This window comes from Arachis hypogaea, chromosome 11 (assembly GCF_003086295.3).
Source record: "Arachis hypogaea cultivar Tifrunner chromosome 11, arahy.Tifrunner.gnm2.J5K5, whole genome shotgun sequence".
In the NCBI taxonomy this organism is placed as follows: domain Eukaryota; kingdom Viridiplantae; phylum Streptophyta; class Magnoliopsida; order Fabales; family Fabaceae; genus Arachis; species Arachis hypogaea.
The window spans coordinates 128,200,897-128,216,236 of NC_092046.1; positions in this window are offsets into that span (position 1 = coordinate 128,200,897).

A 15,340-nucleotide genomic window follows, 5' to 3' on the forward strand; every position below is an offset into this window, starting at 1 on the left:
TTGATGCAAAGGGCCATCGAGGCTTGTATACCGACATCAATTCACCGGTGGTGTATTTGGCACACTATGAAGAATATTCCAAGCAAATTAAACAGCTATAAAAGACACCAAGAAATCAAACAAGAGATGAGCCATGTTGTTTGGAACTCTCTTACGAAAGAATCATTCGATAAGAATTAGAATGATTTTCTGATGAAGTACGGTCTTGGGGACAACAAGTGGCTTTCAGGTAATATTTTTTTTTAATTCTGTAGCAGAGGTGTACATTGCAAGTTTTTGGGTGTATCCTAGTTCTGATTTAGGTGTTTTTTGCAGAGCTTTTCGAAGACTGTCATATATGAATTCCAGTTTATCTCGATCACCACTTCTGGACCGGGATGAGAAGCACACAAAGGAGCGAGAGCATGCATGCTTTTTTTAACAAGTTCATTACACAAAACAGCTCACTTATCCAATTCGTCAAACAATACGACAATTGCCTAGGAAGCAGGGAGCAAAGAAAGAGAGAATCGGATGCTGCAGATTTTCATACCATCATACCGTGTGAAACAAAATCCTCAATAGAAGCTCAGTTTCAACACGTGTATACTCACGATAAGTTTAAGGAATTTCAAGCACAATTCAGAGGAAAGGTGAATTGCATCATAAGATCAAAGCACTCCGCTCTAGGTTATACGATATATGAAGTTGTAGAACAAATTTTTAACTCAATATTCAACAAGTTTGGGGTTACATATGATGCGGTAGCAGCCGAAGTTAAATGTGAGTGCTTCTTATTCGAGTCAAGAGGGATATTGTGCCGTCACGCTTTAAGCGTGTTAAGCTTTGAACGAGTAAACAAAGTGTCACCGAGATACATATTGGAACGATAGAGCAAGAACATAAAGAGGAGACACACACACATCAAGAGCAGCCACGATGAGCCTTTGTTAGAGCCAAGAAGCAAGAGATTTGACAAATTGGTGTTTCATTCACAGAATATATGTGAATTTGCATCAGAACCCGAGGAGTTCACTACGATTTTGCACCGCACATACGATAATGCCATGGTTGAGATGCAAGAACACAAAGCCAAAAGCAACGAAAAATATTCGTTATCTCACGAAGATGCTAACTTGAAGCTATTAACGAGCTTCAAAGCCCTCCACGTGTGAGAACAAGAGGACTTCCCAAAAATAAACTAGGTTTAAAGATGGAAAAACAGATTGCAAATGCTTCAAAGAAAAGGAAAACAAAAGCTCTAAGCAAGCGAGGTAAAAGTGATGTTCTTTAAACAGGGTGGGTAATTTAGTTTAATATTGTTAATAGTTTTGCTAATATGTGAGTTTATTTTTTCGCAGTTGAACCTTTTTTTTATAGGGGATCAGTGGTGCAATCAAATTCCAACCAATATCATGGACATGTTATGAATTATTAGTTCAGAGATTCAGTAGCACAGGACATGATTTGGGGTGTAAAGTGACACTATTTGGGTGTACCGATGAATATTTTTTGGTGTATTCTGCATGCTCTTATTTTTGACATTCTCTTATGTGTGTATATATATATATATATATATATATATATATATATATATATATATATATATATATATATATATATATATATTGAGATGCTGTTGTTTGTGTTGGAAATTAGTGAGATGCTGTTGTTTGTGTTGGAAATTAGTGTCCTGAAAGGATTTGTTTGTTTTAAATTTACAATACATATACAATTCAATACCTAAGGAGGGTAATAATTCAAATTTCTGAATTGCCATAACTCCTGGTTAGATTTTAAAGAGAAATATGTAAGCATGCAATAAGGGTGTATTCCCCATTTTTTTTGGTGTATTATAAAAGGGGCGTATTAGTATATTTGATCTTTGTTTCCCTTGATTTTTTGGAACCTATAATTAACACCTTTTGAATAGAGCACAGACAGCTCCATAGAAGTTTATTAATGCAAACAAAATTTATAATAAGATTGGATTGAATATTCACAATCTATACAAAAAGTATGTGTTTAAACTAATTGATAAACCACTATTTTATGGTTTATTTTGTATTGAATTGAGTGGATTTTATCAATTATTCTCACACTTATTCATGTAAATTGCATGTTTTACATTTTCCTTACTAATTTTGTGCTGTGATTGAAAACATGCTTCTTTGGCCTTAAAATTGCTAATTTTAATCCTCTCTTATTACAATTCGATGCCATGATATGTGTGTTAAGTGTTTTCAGATTTTATAGGGCAGGAATGACTTAGAGGATGAAAAGGAAGCATGCAAAAGTGGAAGGAACACAAGAAAGTGAAGTATTGGGAAGCTGGCCTCGACGCGTATGCGTGACGAGCGTCACATGCTGCATTAAACAGAATTCGCTGGGGGCGATTTTTGGGCTGCTTTTGACCCAGTTTCAGCCCCGAAAATACAGATTAGAGGCTGCAGAGTGGAGCTGGAAGGGAGACTAACTTTCATTCACACAATTTTAGGTTTTACATGTAGGTTTCTAGTCTTGTTCCTTCTCAGATTCAGATTTCTACCTTACTTTAATTTAATTTTCTTCTACTTTTATTTGTTCTAGTACTTTAGTTTATCTATTTCTCTTGTTGATTTCCTTATGTTGCCAATTTAGTTTATGAATATTTCTTGTTTCCTTTAATCCATATTAATGCAATTTATGTTTTTATATTTATGATTGCTTTCTTTAATTTGTTGTTATTGTTTCCTCTTGCAATTGTTAGTCTTAGATTTTGCTATGTCTTGTTAGTTTTCTATGTTTTTATTTTACGCCTTCTAAGTGTTTGATAAAATATTTGGTTGGATTTTAATTTAGATTTTTATGTTCTTGACTTGGATTGATTATTTAGAGACTCTTGAGTTATCAAAAGTCTTTTGTTGATTGGCGATTGAAGATTGTCGGTTAGCTTGAACTTCACCAAAGCTAGTCTCTCACTATGAATTGACTAGGACTTGTGAACTCAAGTTAATTGTATGCGCTTGACTTTCCTCCATTGGTTAGAGGTTAACTAAGTGAAGGCAATTCATATTTACCATCACAATTGATGATGATAATAAGGATAGGACTTCTAATTCTCAATCCTTGCTAAGAGCTTTCTTAGTTATTAGTTTATTTTTCTCGCAATCTATATTTTCTTATTCCTTATTACAAAAACCCCAAAAATATGCTTTTTCATAACCAATAATAAATATACTTCCCTACAATTTCTTGAGAGACGACCCGAGATTTGAATACTTCGGTTAATTTTATTGGGTTTGTATTTGTGATAAACAATCTAAACATTGATTGAGGGTTAATTGTCGGTTTAGAACTATACTTGCAACATGATAATTTTTGTGAAAAAATCTTTACCGACATTTTTCTTCCATCACTAATCACAAACTATACAACATTCAATCATTGTCAATATCATTTGAACCTAACTGACAATATGGACTCAACAATGCTGCAGAAGGCTTGGACAATCTGATTCCTTCAATTTCTCGAATGGCTCTATCTCTATCTTGATTCATCTCATGAAACAGAATCTGCGAAGCTATTCAACTCTGAAATGGTCCACCTCCGCCTACAGTTTAAAAAAATTTCTTTTTACTAAACTCTGTTAATTTAGCAAAGTAATACAGAATTATATATTTTTAAACATAATTACCTGCGTCCAATTCTCCCAGTCGTATTTTTCCTTTTTAATATTTTCCAGTTCAAGTACCTCGAGCCATTTCATTACATAAATAGCACAATCAAAGCTAAAAACAAAAATAAATTAGCAAAATAAAATAGCAAACCGGGGTAAATATCTGAAGTTTGGCCTGACAGAACGATGTTTTAGTTTAATTGGCGCCTAACGAAAGAATTGTGATAAGTTTTAGAAACGAAAACTTACATATGAATGAGATGCCAATTTTCGCATGTCCAAATAAGGGATGAACATTGAGTAGTCTTGAATGTCGAAGGGCTTTTTTGTTTTTGAATGTAAGAACTCGCCACCGCCATGATTCCCCAAAGCCATATTCTGCAGAATTTGTATAACACTGAAAGAAACAGTTACTACACACAGTACATTACATAAATATACCAAAATTTGAGCTTAATACACCTTACCACAATATCAGGGGGAAAGCAGTAAACTTGTTCTTCAAATCTTTTTATTCTTGTTTTGTTGAGAATTAGACACATTGTAGTCACAATCTAGAAAAACAAAAAATTCAAATTAATTACATCAACATTGTAGTCATAACTCATAATAAAATCATTAATCTTATTCTAAGATTGCCTTAGCTTCAATATGTACTAGATTTTAAAGACGCAAAGTGGCCTTTTGTTATTTCCATCAGTTGTTGAGCATTGAGGATGCACATTGACTCCCACTCATTAGTGCTTCCATCTGCATAGGTTTTTATATTAGTAGCCCAGAGGAAGCACTTTTTTTTAGGTCCCCCGACACCTCAGTCATCCTCGCAGGAGTTTCAAACTTTTCAAACTTTTGGAGCGGGGGACTTCTATCTTCTACAAAATTCAAAGCCGCCGCAACCCCTGTGTTTGCAACTTGCTCCACCAGTTCTTCTAAATCTTCAACCAGAATCGGACTCACTTGACTCTTTCCCTTTTCAGACGTCGATCGTTCCTCCTGAGTCAGTGTCTCTTCCTGACTTGAATCAGTAAAGGCAAGGCTGAATGATGGCACGGGAAATTCTTTCGGTACAAAGGATACTGCCCTAGCCATCATCATCAATGCAGCAGTGACTTGAGGAGCTAGTTGACTGCATGTTGACATATAAAATACTATAAGAATAAGAATAGATGAATGATATCAAAAGAGAGTTATATATATTGTGTAGAACTTATATTTTAGAAGGAGCTGCTGGCATTGTAGGTGTGCCATCAACAGGTTGATGGGGTTGTGAAGTATTACACGGTTAAAGAAAAGGTTTTAAATAAGAAAAAAACCAAATGCACTTTAATTCACTAGAGATACACTCAAATAAGAACCAAATACACCTATATATAAAAGACATGTAACCAAATATTATTTCTTACCCCTTAATTGTTTCTTCTCTAATTTTTTTGCTCGGAGACTTTAGAGGGATTGGTTCACTCTCCATAGGGCTTGGTGCTCTCGTCTCCGACGGAGGCAGACGTACTTAAAGCGAAACTCCAACCAAGACAAAAATAAAAATTTAACAAACTCTCTTAAAATAGAACATTAAAAGGTTGAAATATAATTGTAAAACTCACATCTTAAGCAGTTTAGATTGCGAATGTGTCTCCTTCTGAACAATGATCATCTGTTGTTGAGCCGGGTCACTGAATGATTCTTCTTCTACACCAAACCTAAAATCCACCAAAATCATGTCAGAATACACCTGAAACATTAAATAGAAACACAACCTCTGTTTTTTTCCTGTCTTTTTTTTCTTGAATAAAATATTAAAGGGCTTTTTTTTTTCTAAAAAATATATACACAATCAGAAGCAGAAGATGGTAACACAAAAATTAAGCAAATGGCAATAGAAACAGAAATTACATGCTATCACTGGGTTTGTTTACACTGCTTTATTCCGTCTGTATTTGAAACACAGGATCATTTTCACTTTCCAAGTTCACCTCTGGCATTCTAAATATAAAATAAACATCATTAAGTATAAGTAGACTATTTAATTACATCAGAAACTATAAAATTCTATTAAATAAAGGATCTTACGTTTTGGATGAATCATAGTGAGCTTCTGTCGAGGGGATCCCAACTTCTGGTATGTCTGCCCTTTTTCGTTCATCTTGGGAAAGCAAAAACTATCACCAGCAACAAAAATACCTTAAAAGTGGCAATATACACCCAAATTCAACATACCCCTGTGCAGTCTTTTCATTTATTTTTTTCTTTTTTGATTCTCTAAAATATTCTTGTATTTCTTCAGTTCTGACAGTACATGCAAAAGAATATGTTAAAGAAATAAAATTTTGATGAAAAAGAGTAAGATAGCTTTACAACGTATCTTACAAATCATAGGATTCAGTTTGTTGTTCAGAAGAGGAATCCTCAACAATGTGCTTTCTTTTTCTGGATTACTTCCTGGAAATCAAAGAAGTATCAATCAGACAAACACAACAAAATTGACGATAAAATACACCTAAAATCAATGCATACTTTTTTGGTGGAGTCTGAACTTTTTTCTTTGATTTTTTTTTAATTATTAGTTCCAATTCTTCACTTCTAACAATAAATGAGAAACACTTTGTTAATACATAAAATTTAGATATAAACAGAAAATATAGTAATGCAATGACAATTCAGAATTTTATTCATCATCAATCCGCTTTTACTTTCTGAAGAGGAATCCTCCACAATCTGCTTCCTCTTTCTGGATACCATTCTGAACAGCAAACAATCACTAGCAAAAAATACCCTAAAAATGACAAAATACACCCAAAAATGTTACTTACCTTTTTGCTGTTCTGGTTAGTTGTTTTCTTGTTTTTGTTGTTTCCTCTGAGTCTTGTTCAGACTCAGACTCAGAGGAAATAGCAATATCACTCTATGATGAACTTTCCTTATTCTTTTTTTCTTTCTTTTCTTCTTTTTTCATTTTTTTCAATTTCTTTTTCAGTTCTACCCTCTTGACGATGCCCTGAAATAGTTAAAATATTAGTTCACACCATCTACATAAATCAAATACACTCAATTTAGAGAAAGTATTCTGTTCAGTTACCATATGACCATCAATTTCAGCTTTGATCCTCTAAACTAGTAGCTCCATATCCCAATGCATCACCCAGGGTGGTCCAAGGATTGCATCTGCTTTCTTGTTTCTGTGTTTTGTTTCATGAAAATATACAATCATCAAGGCATAGAGGCAGCCATCAATGAATTTTTTCTTTTTCAAGTAGTGTTGGCTTATGCCCTTGATGATGAAATCAAGGACACGGCTACCCCAGTTCCACTCCCTTATGTTGTCCAGTCAAAAAATTGGAGGCATGTGGATATGAGATACTTTGTTTATGGTAGTCGGCAACAAGAATGCCATTAGAATATAAAGAATGAAAATCCTCTTGAACATCAAGCGATCTTGATCTGTGTCAACACCAATATCTATCATCTCATCATTCAGATTCTTCAAAGTTTTCCCCTGGAACTTTCTATAAAGTTCTTTGTTCTCCTCAGATAGCTCTTTAAAACTAAATTTTTGGGGAAATAGGCCCCCTACAGAAGTAGCAAAAAAGATCACCAATTACACTCCAAATCACTAGAAATACCCCAAAATACCAGCCATATACACCTCAATTTATTTTATGATTACATGAGATCAGAAGAATATATTACAAAGAATGCAAGTATGAAGGTTTTGTATAATCAGTTACCTGATGCATTCAAGCCAAGGGCAGCTCCTATTTATTTTGGGTTTAATGCTCAATGCATTGTGCCGGGTGTCCAATTTGTTTTTTGACAAATGAAAGGAATATGCCAACTCCTTCAAGAGTTTATGTGGCACATTCATCAGAGGGATGTGCATCAAATCATCAAATCCTAATTCCCGGACGATGGCCTTCTTTACTTTAATCATTTTTTGGAACTTTTCATTCAGTAGTCTTATGGAGCATCTCAAATCCTTGGTTTGCTGTAAACAAACCAAACGAAAATCATTTAAATAAGCTATATTTATAAAAGAAAAAATTGAGTTGGTCTAAGATATATGTGCTTACATTGTATTTTTTTTCCAGCTGGGTTCTTACTTGCCATTTTTACTATAAGAAATAAAAAATATTGTTAATAGATAAAAACATCACCAGTTACACTCGAATTTGCATGATATACACCCAAAACAGCACCAGTTACACTCTAATATGCATGATATACACTCAAATACCAGCTATATACACATCTATTATTTTTTCGATTTACATAACATTATATGAGTTCAAAATAATATTCAAGTCAATCAAACATGCATAAAACGACACCAGAAGTACAAGGACAATACTCTATTTTTTTGTTACACATGGTATAGGACAACGGCACCAGTTACACTCGAATACGCATGATATACACCCAAATACCAGCAACATACACCTCTATTAATTTTTGGATTTACACAACATTATATGAGTTTAAAATGATATTCAAGTCAACCAAACATGTATAAAATGACACCAGAAGTACAAGGACAATACTCTATTTCTTGTTACACATGGTATAGGACAACAACACCAGTTACACTCGAATTTGCATGATATATACCCAAAATAGTACTAGTTACACTCGAATACGCATGATATACACATAAAACATCACCAGTTACACTCAAATACGTATGATATACACCCAAATACTAGCCACATACATAATATTAAATAATAATAGCACCAATTATAGTCGAATTTACTTGAAATACAGTCGAAAGTTTCTATTCATACAAACTCAGTTTCCAAACATGCAAAAAACACATTAAAATATACATTATTCGGGAAAGAGTACATAAACCAGTTATCATCGATTTGAATAGTTTGATGAGAACAGTAACTGATGAATGAAGTTTTGACGGTTTAGAATTTCACAAATGAAATCTCGTTGCAAATATAGTTTCTAAACCAACAATAATCCCTTCATACAAAAATTTGTTTGTCACAAGTACAAACCCATAATATTAATAACCAAAGTATTCAAACCTCGGGTCGTTCTCCCTAGGAATTGCAATAAAGTGTTCTTGTTATTGGTTATGAAGTATGTTTGGGATTTTTGAGGTAATAGACAAGAAATGTAAATGGCAAATAAACTAACAACTAGAAAAGCTCTTGGCAAGGTATGAGAATTAGAAGTCCTATCCTAGTTATCCTTATCAATTGTGATGAGAATTGTCCATTGCTTCCACTTAGTTAACCTCTAACTATGAAGAAAAGTCAAGTGGATGAATTAACTTGATTCCACAAGTCCTAGCCAAATTATAATGAAAGACTAGGTTTAGTGGCATTCAAGTCAATTAGCAACTTCTAATTATCAATCAACAAAACAATTAGATAACTCAAGAGTCACTGATTACTCTACCTAGGCCAAGAGGAGAAAAACCTACTCTAAAATTCAACCAAACATTTTGACAAACACTTGGAAGGCATAAAAGGAAAGCATAGTAAAATTGCAAGAAAAGTAAATCTATACTACTCAATTGCAAGGAATTAAACAACAACAAAGCAATTCAACAATAAAGGAACATGAATCATAATTTGCATTAAAAGAAAAATAGAGGAAACAAAAGTGCATCAACATAAAAGTAGAGAATTACAAGAATTAAAATACAAAACTAGAGAGAGGAGAAGTAGAGGAACAAGAATTGATAAAGGAAAAGTAAATCAAAGCATGAAATTAACCTAGATCTAAGAAATCCTAATCTAGATCTAACCTAATCCTAATTCTAGAGAGAAGAGAGAGCTTCTCTCTCTAGAAACTAACTTTCCCTCCAAAACTCAAACTAAAACTAATTGGTAACTAATTGGTTCATCCCTTTTCAATATTTGGGTTAAATAGCATCAGAAATGAGTTGGATTGGGCCCAAAATGCTTCAGAAATTGCTGGCCATGAGTTGCCTTTAGTGAGTCACGTGCAGCTTCCCCATGCGTACGCATCCCTATACGCTAGGCAACTATGGCAAATTTTATATCATTTTGAAGCCCCGGATGTTAGCTTTCCAACGCAACTAGAACCGCCTCATTTGGACCTCTATAGCTCAAGTTATAATCTATTAAGTGCGAAGAGGTCAGGATTGACAGCTTTGCGATTCCTTCATTTCTTCATGAGTTCTCCATTTCTACATGCTTTTTCTTCATTCCCTCAATCCAATCTTTTCCTCCTAAACCTGAAATCACTTAACAAACATATCAAGGAATCTAATGGAATCAAGGTGAATTAAATTTAGCTATTTTAAGACCTAAAAAGCATGTTTTCACTCTTAAGCACAATTAAAGGAGAACTTACAAAACCGTGCTATTTTAGTGAATTAATGGGAGAAAAGTTGACAAGACCCTCTAAATTTAACACAAGATAAATCCTAAAAATGGAGTTTATCAGTAACATGTATTTTCAACCAAGAACACATAATGAATCTACTTAATAAATAGAAATATGATGATATAATGTTTCGCATTCGAAATGAACAGAAAAGTGAAAAACATGGAAGATTAGTGAAACAGTACCTTGAATAATATTTTGGTTTTTTTTATGGATATTTGGAAGTTTTCTTGTTGATTTTCTCGAGTGTTGGCGACGATTTTGACAGTTTCTTCAAAATTTTCGAACGTGGTTTGAATCTTGACGGTTGTGGTTTTGATCGAGGAAGAAGAAGCGTCCTTCATAATGGTGAGTTAACGCGCTATGGAAATGGTTGAGTAGCACGCGTGTTAACACGCTCGTATGGGTGAGTGTCCTTTTTGTTTGGCTTGGCCCAACTTGTAGGACTTGTAAGCCAAAAAGGCTTGTATGTGTAGCAGGTCTGATCCAAATAATTTTCAACTTGGGCTTCTATACTCTTTGGCTCGCATGGTTCCATCATGCATGACTCTTGTGTAATGAATAGGGTTGCACACGGATCGGATCGAATTGGATATGGGTAAAAATTCGATCCGATCCGCACTAGATTTTTTGGATCAGATCAGATCTAATATCCACACTTTTTAAACTTATATTCGACTCGCACATTTGCGAATAGGATAGGATATCAGATATATCCACGAAAAAAATATATTAAAAAGCTTATTGCTAAAAAAATTAAAACCTTTTTTCATTAATCCTAAAATATTATTAAACAAACTTTTATAGTAAAATCAAAATAATACAACATATATAACCAATAATTATTAATTTAAACTTTTAGACATCCGAGACAATCCTAAAATTAAATCAACCATAGGAGCAACTTAACAAGTAAAAAATTAAAATCACTTATCAGAAGGACAAGACAATCCTAAAATTAAAAATTTAAAAATTAACATCAGACAAAAAGATGACAAGAACAGAAGAACCATGATGAACAGGGGATAGATCAGAGGGTAAGATAAGAGGACAAAATACGGATGGCAAGCTGAAGTAGCGGTGAGGCGACGAGGAAGGAGGTGATGGTGCGACGATGAAGGAGGCGGTGAAAGGCAATGGACTGGAGGAATGGGGTGAGAATAGATGAACCACGACGCGAAATGCTATCAACGAACACCGCAAAAGAGAAATGGAACGATGATGAAAAAAATTCGAACGACAAGGTTGACAAGAGGAAGAGTGCTAGAAGTGAGGGGTCCGGCTCCAGCATAATGATTTTGATTTTCTATATTATTTTATTTTGTTTAATTTTTTGTTTGATATGACTTTCTCAATTGAATTTGATGCCAGCAATATATATATATATATATATATATATATATATATATATATATATATATATAGGGAGAGAGAGAGAGAAGCGCCGTCTAGAACCAAAAGAGGGGTGTTTAAGAAATTAGGGTTTGTTGCTATGTTAGTATATATTTATTAATTTATTTTTAATTATGGGGTGCGGATTTGCAAATACAGGTGTGATATCCATGATCTGATCCCAATGGAGTGTAGATCGGATGCGGATAAATACCGTAGATCCACGGATCTTATCCAATCAACCCCTAGTAATGAAATAGAGGTAATGAAGAAAAAATTTGAGTATTGAGTTCTCTCTGGAGGAGAGTTCTTTATTGAGAGTCCTTTCTCTTTGTAGAAGAGCCACACAAAACTAAAGGTTCTGTCTTCCAACTTCTTTACCTTATTTTAGCGTTCTCACTTATCTTCACACACAACCTATAATAATATCAGTAATAGAAATTCAAAGTTTGAAAAATAGCATACAAGTTACATCATCTTTACACCTGCTCGCTTAGTTAATGGCATCAACAAACTTTTCAACATACACTAGCATATTTACCACTACAGGAATTGGAGAAGCATTATGGAAAATGAAGGAAATCAAATTATAGAGGGCAAAGTGTTATCCATTAAAAGCATATCGGAGGAAACTTACAGTTAGGAAAGCCTCAATTTGGTAGGAAAAATAATCTCTGACAAAGAGATAAACTTCAAGACAAGCAAGAACGTTCGGCTAGGGATGTGGGATAATAAGAAAGGAGTGGCTTTCTCTGAGGTAGGCAAAAACAAAATGGTGATTAGCTTCAGCAATGAGAAGAGGGGTATTCAAATATTGGATGGAGGTACATGGAGCATTCGAGACTAACTCATCAACCTACAAATATGGGATCAACATCAATCAGTTTATGATGTGAAGCATAACCACATGCTGTTATGGGTGCAAATGCAGCTGAAATCATTGGCAAAGAGCTAGGACCAATAGTGGAATCCAAGAATCCTAGAAGGGGTAATGATTTGGAAAGAACCTTCTTGAGAGTCAAGGTAGAGATTAATATAAATGAACCTCTACCCACAGGGATATAGCTGTCCAGAGATAAACTTCCAAAAGCCTAGTAGAGTTCAAATACGAAAGAATACAAGATAGTTATTGTTTAAACTATGGTATACTTGGCCATGGAAAGAAAGATTGCAACAGACCCATAGCTATGGCAGTATGGAACCCAAGCATTCCAAGGTATGGACCAGGTTTAAGAGTCAACAGAGTTAAACTGCTTTCTCCAAAGGGTGAGGAACGTACAAGTAAAGAAGAACTTAGAAGCAAAAAAATGGCAGAGCAGGCGCGTGAATCTGCACATGCTGTGGAAGAGAGTAAAGAAAAGCAATAAACCGAAGAAAGTGGGACTGGGTGGGGAGTAGAAGCAGGAGAACAAGGACTAAGAGAGGCTATGCACGACAATCTAAAAGGAGTAGGTGAGGAAAGTCAAGGATCAAGGGAGTAGGTGGATGTAATTCCAAAAATCATGCTAATAAATGACATAAAAGATAAAAAGAAAGAATTAGGTTTAGTTAAGAGAAAAAAGAGATTATGGGAAGGTTCAAGGAAAGAAAAGCTGGGATAGAAAATAGAGAACATGGATTCTAGGCTAATATGCCCAATATTTCACACACTTTGGATCAGAGGAAAAAGAACAAATAAGCCTAACTACATACAACGAAGGGTAGCCCTATTGCTGGAGAAGAGAAAAATCATTAGGAAGCCCAAAAAAATGTGGTTCAAGGCTTAGGCAATAATAAGGTCAAAACTATAATAGAAATTTTAAGAGAAACAATGTGAGCCAGGAAGAAAGTTGAGGAGGGGAATCCAAGCAAAGAAGTAGCACTGGAGACCAACAAAAAATCAAATATGACAGAAAAAATCATTTGGAGCATTAGAGGAAGACCAAAACTGAAGAGTGTAGAGAAAAAGAAAGGTAAAGCGTCAACACACGTAACTAAGGAAGGTGAAATTTATTTCCTGGAATTGGCAGAGGAAGAGGATGATATGGCAGCAGTAAAAGAATATATAATGGAAAGGAGTAATGCGGTGATAGAGAGGACAGGAAAAAACTGGGAAATAGAGCTAGCTCAGAACATAGAGAATTGCCTAAATCTGAAGAGAAAGAGAGAACCAAAGGACCAGCTTATGTTTAAAGAGGGAGAGGAGCTAAATATAGTGACTACTGGAATAGAGGAAGCAAGCAAGACAAGGATAAAGCTAGAAGATATTATTATGGCTGAGCAAGCGAGCCAACACATGCCCCACCCACAGCCATGAAGATCTTGAGTTGGAACTATCGTGGGTTGACAGCACCTGCGACAGTTAAAGAGCTTTTGAGTCTGTGTAAAAAATTTAACCTGTATATAGTTTTTCTTTCAGAAACTAAAGCTTATAGTAATAGTATTATATGATTAGGAGAATTTTAAAATATGACAAGATGTTTTGTGTGGAACCCTGGAGCTTGTCCAGGGGCTTCCATTTATTTTGGAATGCTAATATAAATCTTAATGTTTATGAATGGTGCCATAACTATATTATAGCTAATATTAATTATAATGGATTTGATTATTGGTAGAGGATATTTACCTATGGGCACCTCAATCCTAAAAGAAGAAAAGAGCTATGGAGGGAGCTTACTATGAGAAGCCAGAACCTGCAGGGGCCTAAATTATTTTTGGGTGATTTTAATGATGTTTTGTCTCAAGATGAAAAAATTGGTTTGCACCCCAAGCCTCTAAATCAAATTCAGGCTTTTAGAGCTTTTGTAGATGAATATGAATTCATGGATATAGAATTAAAAGGCATGAAATTCACTTGGTTTAGTAATCTCAGAAATGACTTTGTCACTAAGGAGAGACTTGATAGAGCTCTAGTAAATTGGAAGTGGAGAAAATGGTTTCAACATGCGGTGTTGTATGGGTTACCTGCTATTAGTTTTGATCACAGTATTTTGCTACTGGATCTTGAACCAAAAAGCTGAATAACAAAGTCTTTCAAATTTGAAGCTTATTGGATGGATCATGAGGATTGTGAGTACATCGTCAAGAAGGGTTGGAGCAACAAAAAGAAAGAAGGAGGAGATAATTGAGTAGACTTGACACAAAAAATAACTGAGTGCAAAAGAGAATTGTCGAGATGGAGTAAAAGAACCTTCAAAAGGGTTGATATAAGCCTGGCATCACACATTCTACCAACCCAACCCAATCTGGTTGAATAGGGTTACCAATCCTTCTGTCTCTTGTGAATTCTATAGCATGTTATAGTTAAATTTTAGCTTGTTCCAAATAGAGAGTTTTAGATGATCAAAACATAAAATTATAGTTCTATCCTTTCTAAATTTTGAAATAAAAATTTTATTTCTCCCTTTACCTTTCCTTCCTAACTCCCATAAACATCACAAAAAAATAATTTTAATGTTTAATCTTTTGATAGAAGCTCATCTAGTGGTGCACGAAATTTTGATCATCAATGGCGCCAACAACTTAGTACGCACAATTGTAATCTCAACTCTTTATCACAACTTCACACAACTAACTAGCAAGTGCACTGGGTCGTCCAAGTAATAAACCTTACGTGAGTAAGGGTCGATCCCACGGAGATTGTCGGCCTGAAGCAAGCTATGGTCACCTTATATATCTCAGTCAGACGGATTCAAATGGGTATGGTGAATTGATAATAAAAACATAAATAAAATATAAACTGGAATAGAGATACTTATGTAATTCATTAGTAAGAATTTCAGATAAGCGTATAGAGATGCTTTCGTTCCTCCTAAACCTCTGCTTTCCTGCTGTATTCATCCAATCATTCCTACTCCTTTCCATGGCAAGCTGTATGCTGGGCATCACCGTTGTCAATGGCTACTTCCCGTCCTCTCAGTGAAAATGGTCCAAGATGCTCTGTCACAGCACGGCTATTCATCTGTCGGTTCT